Raw genomic sequence first — 15,160 nt, forward strand, 5'->3', positions numbered from 1 at the left:
TGAGATAAGAGATTTATTCAAAGTAGAGACAATATGTCTTGTTTGGGACACAGTACGAGATTATAATAATTGGTATTTACGAGTAGGTAACTCAGTGATTTGCAAAGCAAATAATAAAACGATCGTAAAAACGAACGAGCGTAATGGAACCTGATAACATCGGAAAAGAGCAAACAGAATTGCGACTTCAATAATCACTTTGAGTTTTGTTAAAGGTGTAAAAAAACATGGTAGATATATACCACGATCAAAAACACAAATTTATAAAAATATTGACCTTCGGTCTTGTGTGACCTGGGAGTAGAATTGAATTTCTGAGGATCAAAAAGAAGTTTACTTTTATTTAACGTCGTATGAATATCCCGGTTCAAAATTTCATATCTGTAATGTTAGCGATTGGTTCATTTCACATGATACCTATAAATATGTTATTCCAGATACCGTATGAATAATGGAACAAAAAGGACCCTATGTATGTAGGTGTCAGTTGGCCAAAGTATATATAGAAAACTAAGCAGGGCAAGGTTAAGAATTTTCCCGAGAAAATCGTCATCAAGATTCGCTACTGATGCTCAACGGACAACCACGACAATCAACCATTCACTCAACGGTTGGTTTGGAAGCCATCAGCCAACGATTTTCCATAAATTGTCCGGTAAAAGGGTGCACCGGCCAACCACTGCTGATCTACATTTCCCGCGCCATTTACATCGCCCGCGCCGTGTCTAGGAGTTTATGTTAATCCAATATTGACATAACAATTGGCTATCAAGTATTACGTAACTCAAAGTCCGACTTGTGCTTGTGCAGTCAATATTTACCCTTTACGCTGGATTTAACGACTGTATAATTTGAACAAAATTAGGTCTCTGTAAAAAAAAACTTAAAATGTAAAAAGGTTTTTTGCTGACTATTCTATATAGTCCTCCAAGTCGTCCATCCAACCTACATTATGTTTACCGAGGTTTCAAGTCAAACCGACTACAGCAGGTATAGTCGGGTAAAAAAAGGTTCGTCACTTTTCAACTCTATTTCAGTTACGTTAAGGTCCAAAAGTGACGAACCTTTTCTTACCCAGACTGTACAATCGAACAAACTGAATCATGAGCCAGAGTGGAACCATTGTGCTATTAATGTCATGTCGACCATACTTTTGTTAAGGAAATAATACTAAAATAGGCTTCCCTGGTACATGAATCAGTTTGTTCGACTGTACCTAATAATTATTTTACCGCAAATTACCTACGTCGTTTTACGACATTTAACCAATAAAATGGACGTTTACGAGTTGACCCTGGCAATGCTTCCGAAGTAACCATAGATCTGGGAATACCGGAACCGACATCACCGTGATATAACTAATAATAACCCATTGTGGTTTGCGAAAACAAACAGAGGTCACAGTCAAAACCACATAAGTATGTAACACCCTATTGAAATGTTGAAGTACCCAAGTATTATCAAGTTGTTAGTTTTATTAAATTAAAACACTCAGATACCTCAAATATCTTTTTTATTTTAAGATAGTTTAATGCATATACTTACAAAATGCCACTATTATTTCAAAAAGCACACGTATTTTTTACTAAGTCAGTAGGTAATTCTACTAGATTTCAAATTCTACACTCGTAATTTGTACTTGTCACACTGCCAGCTGCGTTTCAACGTTTTTTGAAGAAAATCAAAACTGATTGCGAATTTCATAATAATGTGCAACAAGGGCGCCTCCCCACCCCCTATTATTAAGGTTTACAATTATTAAAATTGATGAAATTAATTTATATGTAGCTACCTACATAGCACCTTGACAAAGGACCACGGATAATTCTAAAACATATCGGGCGCATATATGTAGATGTGCTACCACACCACAAATATGTGTCTTAAAAATTAAAATTCTTCAGCAGCAAAGAGATATCAGATAATGATAGCACAATTTACATAAGTGACATAATAAAGTAGGCACGTTTACTAATTAGCAAAGGTGCTAGCTAAATGATACTGGCGCCATCTATTGTCAATGTTTATTTAACTTCAGACAGTTAACAAACATTGCAAACTGTGTCTTCTACGTATTAACTATACTTATAAAATAATTTGCCTTCACTAATCCAGGGTTACTCAAAGTGGGGTACGCGAACCCCTAGGGGTTCGCTATTCGACGGTAGGGGGTTCGCGACAAGGTTTACTTGATGGTGACTGCAAGACTGGCAAGATGATTAAGATTGGTTTTTGGAGTCTTTTTGTATTTTTTTATTTCAACTCCAAATTTGTTACTTATTTGTTTGTTATTTGTTTTAATTGTTTGTTTGTATTTTCGTTGGCAAGATGATTCTTACCTATACTTGTTACTTCATTGAAATAAATAATATACATTATATTATGATGACAATTGAAATATAAATAAACTTAGTTTCTCCACAGTTAGGTGTTCGCTGTCGTCTAGAAACTATAACAGGGTACGTGGAGCCATTAAGTTTGAGAAACCCTGCACTAATCCATCTAGAAAACTAAAATTTAGACTGATGATTCCTTTAATACTTAGCAAAAATGCGTACTATTTAAGAACGGATTTCTAAATATTCCTCGGGATAAGGAAATAACGTATTGTAGAACCATAAACTAAGACATCTGTACAGCATGCGCGCGGGCTCGAATACTTTCCCGCTCGCACAGTAACTACCTATCTCGCTCGGCGGCCGCCGCCAACGAAGGCTGCATTCGGAACTAATAAAAGGCGCTGCGCGGACGAGTTATTTAACTAAAGTAAGCCCTAAACCTGTTTTGTAAGTTTTCCTGAATAAACCTTCTGAATTGTCTTCCTGGCGCTTCATTCACCCTACAGTATTCTTTATCCTAATAAACACATAGACAACGCAAGCATAAGTTACGCACAATTTGTTTTCTTATCGCATGCGGTCAATGAGTCCTAATCTATGGTCATTACAATCCAACCAAAAACACTCGCTTTTCTTGACCCAAGCACTCAACTATCGAACTTAAACTCAATAGGATCATCAGACAAGTTTGCAAAATTAAGAAAAAAAAAAGCGGCTCGATAAACAGACTAATTTTAATTTCACGTATGCTCAGCTGTTACGTTATATAATAGTCACTTGTTATTCGCGAATACTCGACCTTGATCGATAGTGAACTCGGAAACTGGTGTTGATATTGTTCTGTTGTATCAACACATTTTAACGGCCCACTGATACGGACTCAGGCCTATTTACTGCGAATTAAAAAAGTAGAAACTGTTATGTAAACTAGGTGCCTGCTAGTGTTTAATAAGGACCATTAGTTTTATTTGTCTTGGTTTATGGATCTAATCTTCATAACCTAAGCTATGTAAGTTATACGGGAAGTGTAAATAAATATAAAAATAATATATATAATATAATAAAATATAAAAAAAAATCTTAAAAGTACTTAAATAGCGATTTGTTCGCTCTATTAGAGTTCAGCCAAAAAGATATCACTATATCACTATCAAAGACTAATACAGTATTTAAATGATAACCAAGTTATCGCAAAGAGTTTTGATCTTGCGAGGTGGGGCGAGATTAGTGTTATCAACTTGACATTGACTGAGCTGAGATACTCGTACTCAAACTAATAAACGCGACAGTCTATAGTCATCATGCTAATTGACAACCTAAATCACTCTGTGTACTTGACAGCCAGCACCGGCCCCGGCCGATGCACAGAAAAACCAGAAAAATAAGACCATCACCGGGAATCGAACCCAGGTCCACGGTATTCCGTACCGCGTGCTATACCGCGGGGAAATTCGTGTCGGTACCGTTGACCATCAGTGGTGTAGCGGTATAGCACGCGGTACGGAATACCGAGGACCTGGGTTCGATTCCCAGTGATGGTCTTATTTTTCTGGTTTTTCTGTGCATCTATATTTTCAGTTTGTATTTTCAATTTAACTACATTAAAGTTAAAAATATAATGAGCGGCAAAAAATCTGGCCCTCAAATGTATGCAGAATCGGTAATTTTGTATGAAGGGTGGGCCAAATTTTGTGCCGCTGAGTATATTTGCGTTACAAATATCAATAAATGTTATGATTATAACTATACCTAACACTATTTTTTTAAATAATGCTAACGATGGGCCTCATGAGGAAGCTCAAAGTCACTCAAGGGGCTATGGAGAGGTCTATGCTCGGGGTTTTCTCTGCGGGATAGAATCAGAAATGATGATACTAGTTACCGACATAGCCCGAAGAATTGCGAAACTGAAGTGGCAGTGGGCGGGGCATATTGCTCGCAGGACTGATGGCCGATGGGGTCAAAAGGTTCTCGAATGGCGTCCGCGGGACCGGGAGACGAGCTGTCGATAGGCCTCCAACAAGATGGAGCGACGACCTGGTTAAGATCGCGGGATCGCGTTGGATGCGGAAAGCACAAGACCAGTCTTAGTGGAGAGCCTTGGGGCAGACTATGTCCAGCAGTGGACGTCTTTCGGCTGACATGATGATGATGATGATTATTATTAAGATTTGCATTTTTGTCTTGGATTTTTGTTCAGTTACTCGCTTGTGGACAATTTGGTCTTCACTGTAAATCCACAAGATAACCTTTTTTTATAAATAAATAAATAAAAGTAAGGAAAATAGGGTATTAAACAAAATATTACCGAGATGGTACTAAAATAAAACCCCTGTCGCTGCAAAGCGCCCAGAATATGCGCGCTTTATCGAATTCGCTATCAGATTAGAGATACCTAAATCTAGATAGGTATGCTAGGTACGTCATAAAAGGAAAGGTAAATACTAAAATCCAATGTTGTTCGAGTAATAGAGTCAAGGCTGGCACACCATTCGAATACTATTAATAGTCGAAAAGATATCTTATGGACCTTTTTTCATAACTTTATGCTTGAACTTTTTATACTTTGTTGTGGAACTAATAACATCAATCATCAATGATTACCTATGCTTTTAAAAATAAATCAAATAGAAGCAACACTGAGCCATAAGTAACAAAATTACAAGAGCTAAAATTCACAAAATTTCAAAACTCTTTCCAATCTCTATGTGTTAAATTCCGCTTAATGGAACTAGTAAAAGCTCACAAAGGTTTACTTTTGGTACTAAAAAATTAATAAAATACTTAAAATAGACGACTACTCGTATACATGACTATAATCCACCGAAAACTTAGCATTACAGCGCGTTCCACTCACGAAAAAAAATATGACATCATCGTGTTATCGATCCAGCCAGCTACAACAGAGGTTTCATTGAACGTTTAAAAATAAAATTTAAAAAAGTTTCGTATTCGAGACCTTGGCATTGCGTAAGCAGCCACATGGATTTGAACTAGCAAAGTGATGGAGAGCAAAATGTCTTGTTTACCATGCGTGGTTTACGCACGTGTTTATATTATTCGGATTAGTTAAGCATATAGGTGTTAAACGCAAATTCGCAAGCCGTACATAACAATGTTATGTGTAGGAAATTGTAGTCATTATGTTATGCAACGGAAAACAAGCCACAGGATATTTTGTGGTAACCCAATACAATGTTTTATGTAGAATTATGAAAACATTAAATTGTTGTTCACTGTTTCATGGAAATTATACGATGTACCTATTGAAACTAAAGGACTTAAGTCAAACTGAAAATTAAGTACTTTAACACTTAAAACAGTATCTTTTAATAATTTGAATCGTGTCAAACATTTCGTACAGTTATTTACAAGCGTTACTCAAACAAAATCAGAAACGCAAATAAGTTGATGGGAAACAAGCAAATGGCTCCCCATATGGTAGCATGGTAACGTAGTCTGTTATTGGTAAATAAAAGTATTTCTCGCACATTGTCGATCCAGTCCAACTAGCTTTTTTGTCAATAGCAAAAGAGTCAAGATGTTTTTGATATAAACTGTACTTCACTTTTAGTCTCTATAGCTGTGCTATAACAGCTGTCCAATTCGATTACATAACGCTATAAAAATGTCTTTCAATATTCTGCGTCGCAAAACTTTGCGGACAACACACTCAATTAATTAAAACAATTGAACCAACAGTTGTTTTCATAGCCACCTCAAATGAATCACCTACGCTATAACGAAATATTATCGAAAGGAATATCGATTATCGTTTGCCCTTTTAAGTTTACAGATCATAAATTTGTTAATAAGCACGAGTGGGTGTAAAATTGGATGTTAATCTGAAGTTTGGGCAAAATTACTAGCTAATTTTCACCGAGTTTGATACGTATTGAAAACGTTACTGAAAAAATGTTGATTTAATTTGAATCAAAGTTTCGAACGTTGGAGAAATAAACATGGATATCTCAAGTTTTTTTTTAATAGGTTAAAGCAAGGCTTCCCAAAATGTGCGTCGCGACGCCAGGCGTCGCGTGTCGCTACGACCGAGTCGAGTGGGGGTAAGTAATAATAATAAAGAACAAGTATAGGTCGAAATTAGAAGTAGAAAAAGAAATGAGTGGCAATTTCCAACCTGATAACCTGTTACTAGGCTAGTACTTAAAGTACAATTCAATAGAATCTGTCAATTTTCTACATATTTAAGACACCCTATCGTGGGCACACTTGATTATATATGTCCTTGTTGTTGCAATTATGATCTAATAGGAGTCAAAAAAGAATAATAGTCACATCACAAAGCCTTAGGCAGCCCGGTGTTTATATTAGTAGGCTGGAAGTGTCTACAGGATTGTCAGATTCTATTGAATTGGAGTTTAAATTGGTATTTTTGGTAGCTAGGTTGAGGGGCGTCGTAAAAAATTGGCAAAGTCCCAAGGGGTTAAAGGTCAAACTCTAAAGTCTTGGTTTGAATAAACGTAGACTATAATTATTTAAAATATTCGATTTTAAATCGCAATTTGGTAAATTTCTCACTAAAAGTTTTTTTGTAAGATTAAAAGCAAGCCAAATTAGTATCATAAAACTTTAAAAAATATTTTACAGTTCTCGTAAAGTTGGTATTTATGCTGGATCTAGGCGACATAAAATTGCTTTTTATGCTCTAGTGCATAAAGTAAAATTTTGGTCTAAGATTTCTATATATTTTTTAATAATTTTTATTTTATGTAAAATCAAAAATCGATCAAATCAATTAAAATAAATTAATAGAAATAACCATGTATAATTATATAGCAATGCATGAAAAATAAAAGGTATCTAGTAAGTGAACAATTGTTTCCACTGTTGCTATTAAGTTTCCTATCAATCAAAGTGAAAAGCAGAGTGTAAAACTCGAGCATTAAACCCATTTTCCCCTTGACGTGTCTAACGGTCTATCCACCCTCCCCGTAACGCCTCGGCTAAAATGACTCGTTTTATGCTCTCGTTGTACAATCTACTATTTATACATATTAAATTGCAGTGAAGTCACAAAGAGCTCAAGAGTTGTAATAAAACAAAATAGAGTTTAAAATTCTTGCTCGCATAAAACTTACACCAGCACCAACTAGCAAAATTAAATTCGCAATCACAATACTCGTAGCAGAGCCAAGAACGCTAACAGATAAAATAAACTGTCCGTGTATTACTGGAGTTTCACGCTGTCCTTGAGAGCCTAATTTATGCTAAGCACGTGTCCGTTGCCATTGCTTTATTGCCATCTGTGTTGAATTCAATAACGACTCGCCGGTTTAAATTTAGAATAAGGTAGGTATTGTGCGAAAAGGAATCGGGTGATATCGTAGGGTATACAAAAAGGTTTAAGTACTAAGATGGTGGTTTACATTCAAATTATTTGTTCTACGAACAATTTTTACTTGAATACATTCAAGTTAAATAAATACAATAACTCTTTATTGTACACCACAAATGGTAAGCAATACAAAAAATAGGTAAGTACACAGATAGAAAATTCCAAGGTAAATAAATAAAAATAAAATAAATAAATATCACGGGACAATTCACACCAATTGACCTAGTCCCAAAGTAAGCTTAGCAAAGCTTGTGTTATGGGTACTAACCAACGGATAAATATAATTATATAGATACAAATACATACTTAAATACATATTAAACACCCAAGACCCGAGAACAAACATTCGTATTTTTCATACAAATATCTGCTCCGACACGGGAATCGAACCCGGGACCTCAAGCTTCGTAGTCAGGTTCTTTAACCACTAGGCCATCTGGTTGTCTAAACCTATAAGCTATAAGGTAAGCTATAAGCGGCCTTATCGCTTAATAATTTACCTCTAAGTTTGATAATGAATTAAAAAAGTAAATCGACAATTGTATGTCAAATCTCGGATGTGCTTGTTTCCACAAAATTATCTCATTACTTTGTTGGTCTTGATAATATAAAAGGTTTACTAATGTTTCGGCGAAAAATATTTAGCGAATTATTAGCTCCCAAACTATTTATCCCATATTTTTATTCAGGCGAAATGTTATTTCCCAACTCAACGTTTCGCATTGATATCTTTTCCCAGCTAATGATTTGATAAATTATTATTATGCAAATTATTACCTGTTTTTTTTTAAGATGTCATTTATGTTTTCGTCACATATATTGATTGGCATACGTTAATTTAGCAACATATTATTATTGAATGGCATCCAACCTACTTTCCTAGTGGCAGTTATCCTGGCTGCTAAAAAAAAAACCTAACATCGAACCTAAACTATCCAAGTCGCTTCTGCTCTGAACCGTCTTGCTCGCTCGCTCGCACAAATCAAATTGAAGTAAAACTTTGCTCGCACGAATCAAATTGGCCAAATGTTATTGGACAATTTGTTATTTGCCTAAGCCAATCATTTGCTATATAATTATTTGCCACATTTAAGTGTGATGAAGTAAAATTTTGCAATATAAAAATGTTGCTAAATAACAAAAATGCGAAGTAAAGTTATGCCAACGAGTAGTTTGCCAATTGAAACTTTGGCGAAAGTTTGGTTGCTAAGTGAAATTTGACGAAACATATTTCGCCGAAAAGGCAGTACACCGATATAAAATATGAAAACAATCGGTCGGACCATTGGAAATTGGTAAAATCAAAGTGCAAGTTTTGTTTAAGTACATTGTTAGTTGAGACAAGTATTGTGAGATAGAACCAGTCAAGGTAATATAAGGGTGTTAAAAGAACATACGTTTGTCTCTACGTTATAATGATATGTTTATAAATAACGTTATTCGTTGATGTTATGACGTGAAAAAACGACAAAAGGTCTGGTAACATTAGCAAATACAATCCATAGAAAATCCCTCAGTTCGTTAACCTCAGTCTAACAAACATCTAAGTAAACGTCGAATGGAAACCTTAGAACTAAAAATATTGTTTGTTTACTAATAATTAACACTTGTGACAATGAAACATTTTATTAAGTATCTAAAAACTAAGTGATGTACTTAAATGGATGCGTCCTAGATCCACAATGAATTGCGTTGAAACTAGCTTGTTTGTGAACGGAACGAAATTATAAACAATAAGGCTAATTTAGATAAATAACGATCCTGAATAGTAATCGGCTTATTTTGAAGTGGTGTGGAGTGAAGTGCGGTGTGAAGTGATATGGATTTTTTACCGTTCTTTTCTTTTTAGGGTTCCGGAGCCAAAATAGCAAAAACGGGACCTTATAGTTTCGTCAAGTCCGTCTGTCTGTCTGTCTGTCCGTCCGTCCGTATGTCACAGGCATTTTACTCGAAAACTACAAGATGTATATCAATGAAATTTGGAGTACAGATGTCTTGTCAAAGCCGGTATTTAGTTTTGTAGTTAAATTATAAAAATAAATATTTATAGGGGGGGCACTCTGTACATGAGACAGAAATGGTTTTTTTTTAACTCGCATTAACGAGTGGCACATAGTTCGACAGCTCTTTTGAAACCCCCCCCCCCCACCTCTAACTTGTAAACCGTTTATATGGAAAGGTAACGCTTAATAAATACTTTCAACGAAAATTGGTTTGAACATGATCAGATATACCGTTTTTGAGTTATTGCCGAAAAACTGCGCTTCTCAACAAAAGGACGTAAGTGCCGTGAAGATACGCTCTTTTTCTGGTAATAGATTTTAAGACTGTAGTAAGTGTTTTAATTGTGTTATAACGCACATAATATTACTTGTTTTTTTTCGTATTGGCTACGGAATCCTATCTTGGGCGTGTCCGACACGCTCTTGGCCGGTTTTTTAGGTATGTTACACTTATAACCTAACCAAAAGTTGGAAAACCCCCGACTATCACTTCAAAGTTCAATATCTCAAAAACGACTGAACCGATTTTGATGAAACATGTCTGAGAACCATCGCTAGAAGCCCTAATTAAAAAAAACACATTCAAATCGGTCCACCCGTCTAAGAGCTACGGTGCCACAGACAGACACACAGACAGACAGACAGACACCATAGCGGTCAAACTTATAACACCCCTCTTTTTGCGTCGGGGGTTAATAGAAGATAAATAGTATAAATATTCCAACATTAAGTACAGATTACATAACGATTGTAAGTAATCGAAAACTTAATATACAGACCACTAAGGCCACTAACACTGGTCTCACTAAGTTTATAGTTCCTTTACCCCGCCTTACATGACACTTTGCGGCTAACCCATCTCTATCACACAAAGGACTTAGGTCATAAGCGTAAACGGTGTCATCGGTCTCCAAAGGTTACGAACATCTTTACTACAAGTACCCTTACGGGTGCCCCTTGAAATGTCAACAAACTATTTATCGAATTTCATTTCATCGAAAACAATTCATAGAATATTCAACACTAATATTTTCTCTTAAACAAAAATACATTCAATTAACTATTCATGAGACAGCATAATTCAATATCGCTGTTTATTTCTTCGAAGTATTATTATAAAACACCTGAAAATAGGTTAGGTTAGAAATAGGACCTCAAAAAAATAAATCGCTACCAGAAAAGTAGGTTAGGTTAGAACTGCGACCACAACAAGAATGAATCGCTACAAAAATAAATAAATTAATCTCATTCATCTATCTAATCTAATGCATATATATATATATATATATATTTAATGAGTCTTGGAAAACGGCTCCAACGATTTCAATGAAATTTAGTATGTAGGGGTTTTCGGAGATGAAAAATCGATCTAGCTTGGTCTCTGGGAAAATACTCGCTACCGAGTTGCCCAGGTACTGATATAATAAAATATGAAATAAAGTTCTGCCAAATAAACTATCTATTAAATAATATTTCGAGAAATTAAAAATACTCATTTTAATCATTCGAGGTAATGAATACTCGATGAAATGAAAAAATAGGAAACGTTGACTTTTAACTGATATTCGATTAAAAGTTTGTCGACATTTCAAGGGTAAGCCTACACTTACGCATCGCGTTACGCTCCGGCGTTACGTAAAATACCACTATTCCCGTTGCCGTTATTGATCCCAAGTGTGTCACACTTTCAAGGTCACAAATGTTTTCCACCCTCGCTCCTCGCACCATAACGCTGTCCTTTTCTCTCCCTTCTTCCCTAATGGGATCCCGCATTTATTTTTGGCAAAGGACTAGTCTAGCTAACCAGCTAGCCACGGTCCTTTTAGGTTCGGTCTGAATGAAATTCTATACGGCTTATTTTTGGCTGGATCGCTGAGGTTGTAAGAGTCTAGACGGAGGCAATGTCTTTGAACTTCGGAAACCTTACTTATTTTTCTGAATGTAGGTAGGTATTTATGAATAGTGCGATTATTTACTTTAACTAAGTGTATCATTTCATTATGATTCTATACTAAGTATTATCCGTACTCGGACTTGCGAAAATTTACGCATGAATCCTAAATAATATCAAAAATGCGAGATATAAGTAGGTAAGTATTATTTACTTATGTTTTATTTTCAACAATAAACAAAAACAAACATAGTAAAACTTAAACTATAAGTAGAAAATTTGGCCTAAATCGCCGTCAATGGGCAACGTGCCCAGAAGGCTGGCCGTATTTCCCTCGCTGTATAGCGATACTTATTCGCTGTGCGAAATAGTGGCCGGCCAGCCCTCTGGTCGCCCGAGGCCTCTATTAGGCGCGTCGACAAATCTTTGTATAGCCGACGCGCACTTGGTCCCCATGGCCCCAAGGATTCAATGCCAAACGCCGCAAACATGTAGCTGGTTCCTAGGGCGGCATATTTGCGGCGTTTGAGGCTTTGAAATGGTTTGACAATTTTAAATGTTGATGTCTAGTTCTCGATTTTCCCACGGAATCGATATTTACGCTTATAAAATGCCAAAAACATGTTATTTTGCAAGATTTAAAATTACTGAAGAATTTTTAAAGGGTATTTCATTAGAGTACATGACGCCATAAAAGACATAATGAAAAATAATTTGTTTTAGTTATTTAACTGCGAAATCGGATTATTCTAAATATTGAGTTGGCAAATAAGTGACGTAACTGCTTATAACGTTACTATTTCCATTAGAAATCTAGTATTTTGACAGCCGATAAAAAGTTCGTAGTTCGTAAAATACCTACTTTAACTTCTTACTTCACTATTGGTTGGTATTCATCTTTGAACTTACCCAAACACTGAAATATTCCGGATACTTTTTGGGATACCGGATATAATACTGAGCGGCAAAAAATCTGGCCCTCAAATGTATGCAGAATCGGTAATTTTGTATGAAGGATGGGCCAAATTATGTGCCGCTGAGTATATTTCATACAATCATCATCATCATCATCATATCAGCCATAGGCATCCACTGTTAGACAGAGGCCTCCCCCATATGAAGGGTCCACGGAAAGAACGTGTCTAGCCACCTAAGCAACTTTTTGAGTTATACCGGTTTGAAAGTTAAGTCATCACGAACATATGGTTCATCATCCCAGCCTATATACGTCCCACTGCTGGACACAGGCCTCCTCTCAGAATTACCAGGGTTACCATTTCTTTAAAAGTAAAAAAAAAAAATTTTATATTGATTTCAGATTCAATATTTAATTCAATGGTAAGTCATAGTTCTTTGCGAGCTCTACATTTTGAGATTAAAATCTCAATTAAAAAAAAGGTGCCTAGTAACTTTTTTTTTTAACTTCATATACCTCCAGTTGCTTCGGTTGGAAGCGGCCAGCATCCACCATGAGGCCGCAGCTTTAACCAGATCATCCGTCAATCTCGTTGGCGGGCGTCCTACGCTGCGCTTGCCGATCCGCGGTCTCCATTCGAGAACTTTTCGGCACCAACGGCCATCTGTTCTCCGTGCTATGGCCTGCCCATTGCCATTTCAACGACCTGATTCGCTTGGGTATTCTCTTGACTTGTCTAATTTTTTTGCCTTATTTCAATTTGTCTAACAACTTTTACTATAATGAATAGTTTGTCTAAAATCAATTTGTATAATTTCATTATTAATAATTTTTATTTTGTCGAATTTTCATTTTTACTAAATGATCATTTGCATAACTCTTGCTTAGTCTAATATTATTTTATCGAAAACTCACTTTGTCGATTCCTTTTTTAACTAATCATCATGTAGCCGATTAACGTTTTAACTAACATTAGATTGTCTAATATTGAATTATCATAATATTTGTTTTGCTTACTAACGTTATGCCTAATTTCGGTACCTAAATGTTTATTATAAAATAAGGTTAATTAGGTAGGTTAAAATTGAAATAAATTAATCCGTATATCCTACTATTTTTTTATTCGGTTCAAGCAAATAACAATACTAAACATACAGGGAATAGGTACGACGACGAGCGAAGCGAAGAGGAGCGAGGTAGAACTGCGTGACGCGTTAGCGGCCGGCGAAGCGCCATAACTAACTTTGTTTTATAATACTAAACTTTTTAGAATTAACTAACGATATCGCAATGTATTCGGATTAACCGTGATTAGAATAAATAAAATTATGCGATATGTATGTTAGACAAAATATAATTATGTCAGTCAAACGTTATACGAAATAAGTTTATACAAAATGAAATTATGTAACATGTATGCTAGACAAAATATAATTATGTCAGTCAAACATTATATTAAATGAGTTTATGCAAAATTAAAATTAGGTAATTAAAAATTAGTAAGTTGTATACAAAATGACTTTCACTAAAATGAAAATTAGGTAAAATGAAACATTAGGTTAAGTAATATTAGTTTATCTAACATTAGGCAAACAGAAAATAGGCAAAAAGTTGTTAGGCAAAACAAGGTACAACCATTCGCTTGGCTATGTCGGTCGGTGACCCTCGTTGTCATACGTATCTCCTAATTTCTTTCCATCCCGCAGATCCCGCGTAGCTATAGAGCTTGCTACGGAGAGCCATAGCTCAATGGTGGCCGTGCGTCCGTGGTGGTAAAACACTATTACCTCATAATGATAATGATACAACTCCCGTACAGATGCAATACAAACAAGCATAAAGCAGTCGTCCCGTCGCCCGTCTGGCCGACCGCCAAGCGCCGCAAAGCCAACCAGCGATCGGTTACGACCGTTTTACGACCGTGTCTCATTTTAACGGCCACGGATTAAGAACAATAATGGTTACACCAGGAAATGAGAACACGTAACATTAATCCAGGGGGGCTACTACAGAAATCGAAGTTCGTATCGTACCGTCCCTCTCACTCCCGTGTTAAATAATATAAGCGTCAGCGGGACGGCAAGATACAAAGTTCGAATTTTGCACTTCTTAGTGTAGGTATAAGGCCAGAACTTTTGGGAAAAGTTCGAGTTCTTGGAAAGCGTGTGGTTGCAGTTGCAGCAATAGTAATTCGGACCGGAATGCTAATATGGTTAAATAAATTCTAGTTGTGAATACTAAAACAATGAAATTTATTGATCGTAAAATAACAAAATGAGTTAATTGTTTGATTGCAGAAAGATATTTTATTTGTCCCTAATACTCGTATTACAAACGCGAAAGTTTGTAAATGTCTTTGTTTGTTTGTTAACTCTTCGCGTCTAAACCGCTGAACCGATATAAATGAATTTTGGTATATAGATAGTTTGATTCCCGGGAAAGAACATAGAAAATTGCATATTTCCCGCGGAACAGCAATAAACGAATTTTACGCGGACGGAGTCGCGGTCAACAGCAAGTCATAAACATTTCAAAACGTCTAAACACTTTATTCCAGAAATAAAATATGATTGTTACTGTTACAACTTAACTTGGAACGCTCAAACCCTTTAAAATGCGAAGGAAATTACGAAACTTTCTGAGTTAAGAGAAATG

General features: G+C 35.9%; 1 protein-coding gene across 2 annotated transcripts in view; it reads right to left on the reverse strand.

The window, feature by feature from the left end:
- The window catches only part of LOC141435686 (uncharacterized), a 124,308-nt gene that overhangs the window by 47,752 nt on the left and 61,396 nt on the right, over positions 1 to 15,160 (reverse strand). The window lies entirely within an intron of this gene.

Source organism: Choristoneura fumiferana, chromosome 15 (assembly GCF_025370935.1).
Source record: "Choristoneura fumiferana chromosome 15, NRCan_CFum_1, whole genome shotgun sequence".
Lineage (NCBI taxonomy): Eukaryota > Metazoa > Arthropoda > Insecta > Lepidoptera > Tortricidae > Choristoneura > Choristoneura fumiferana.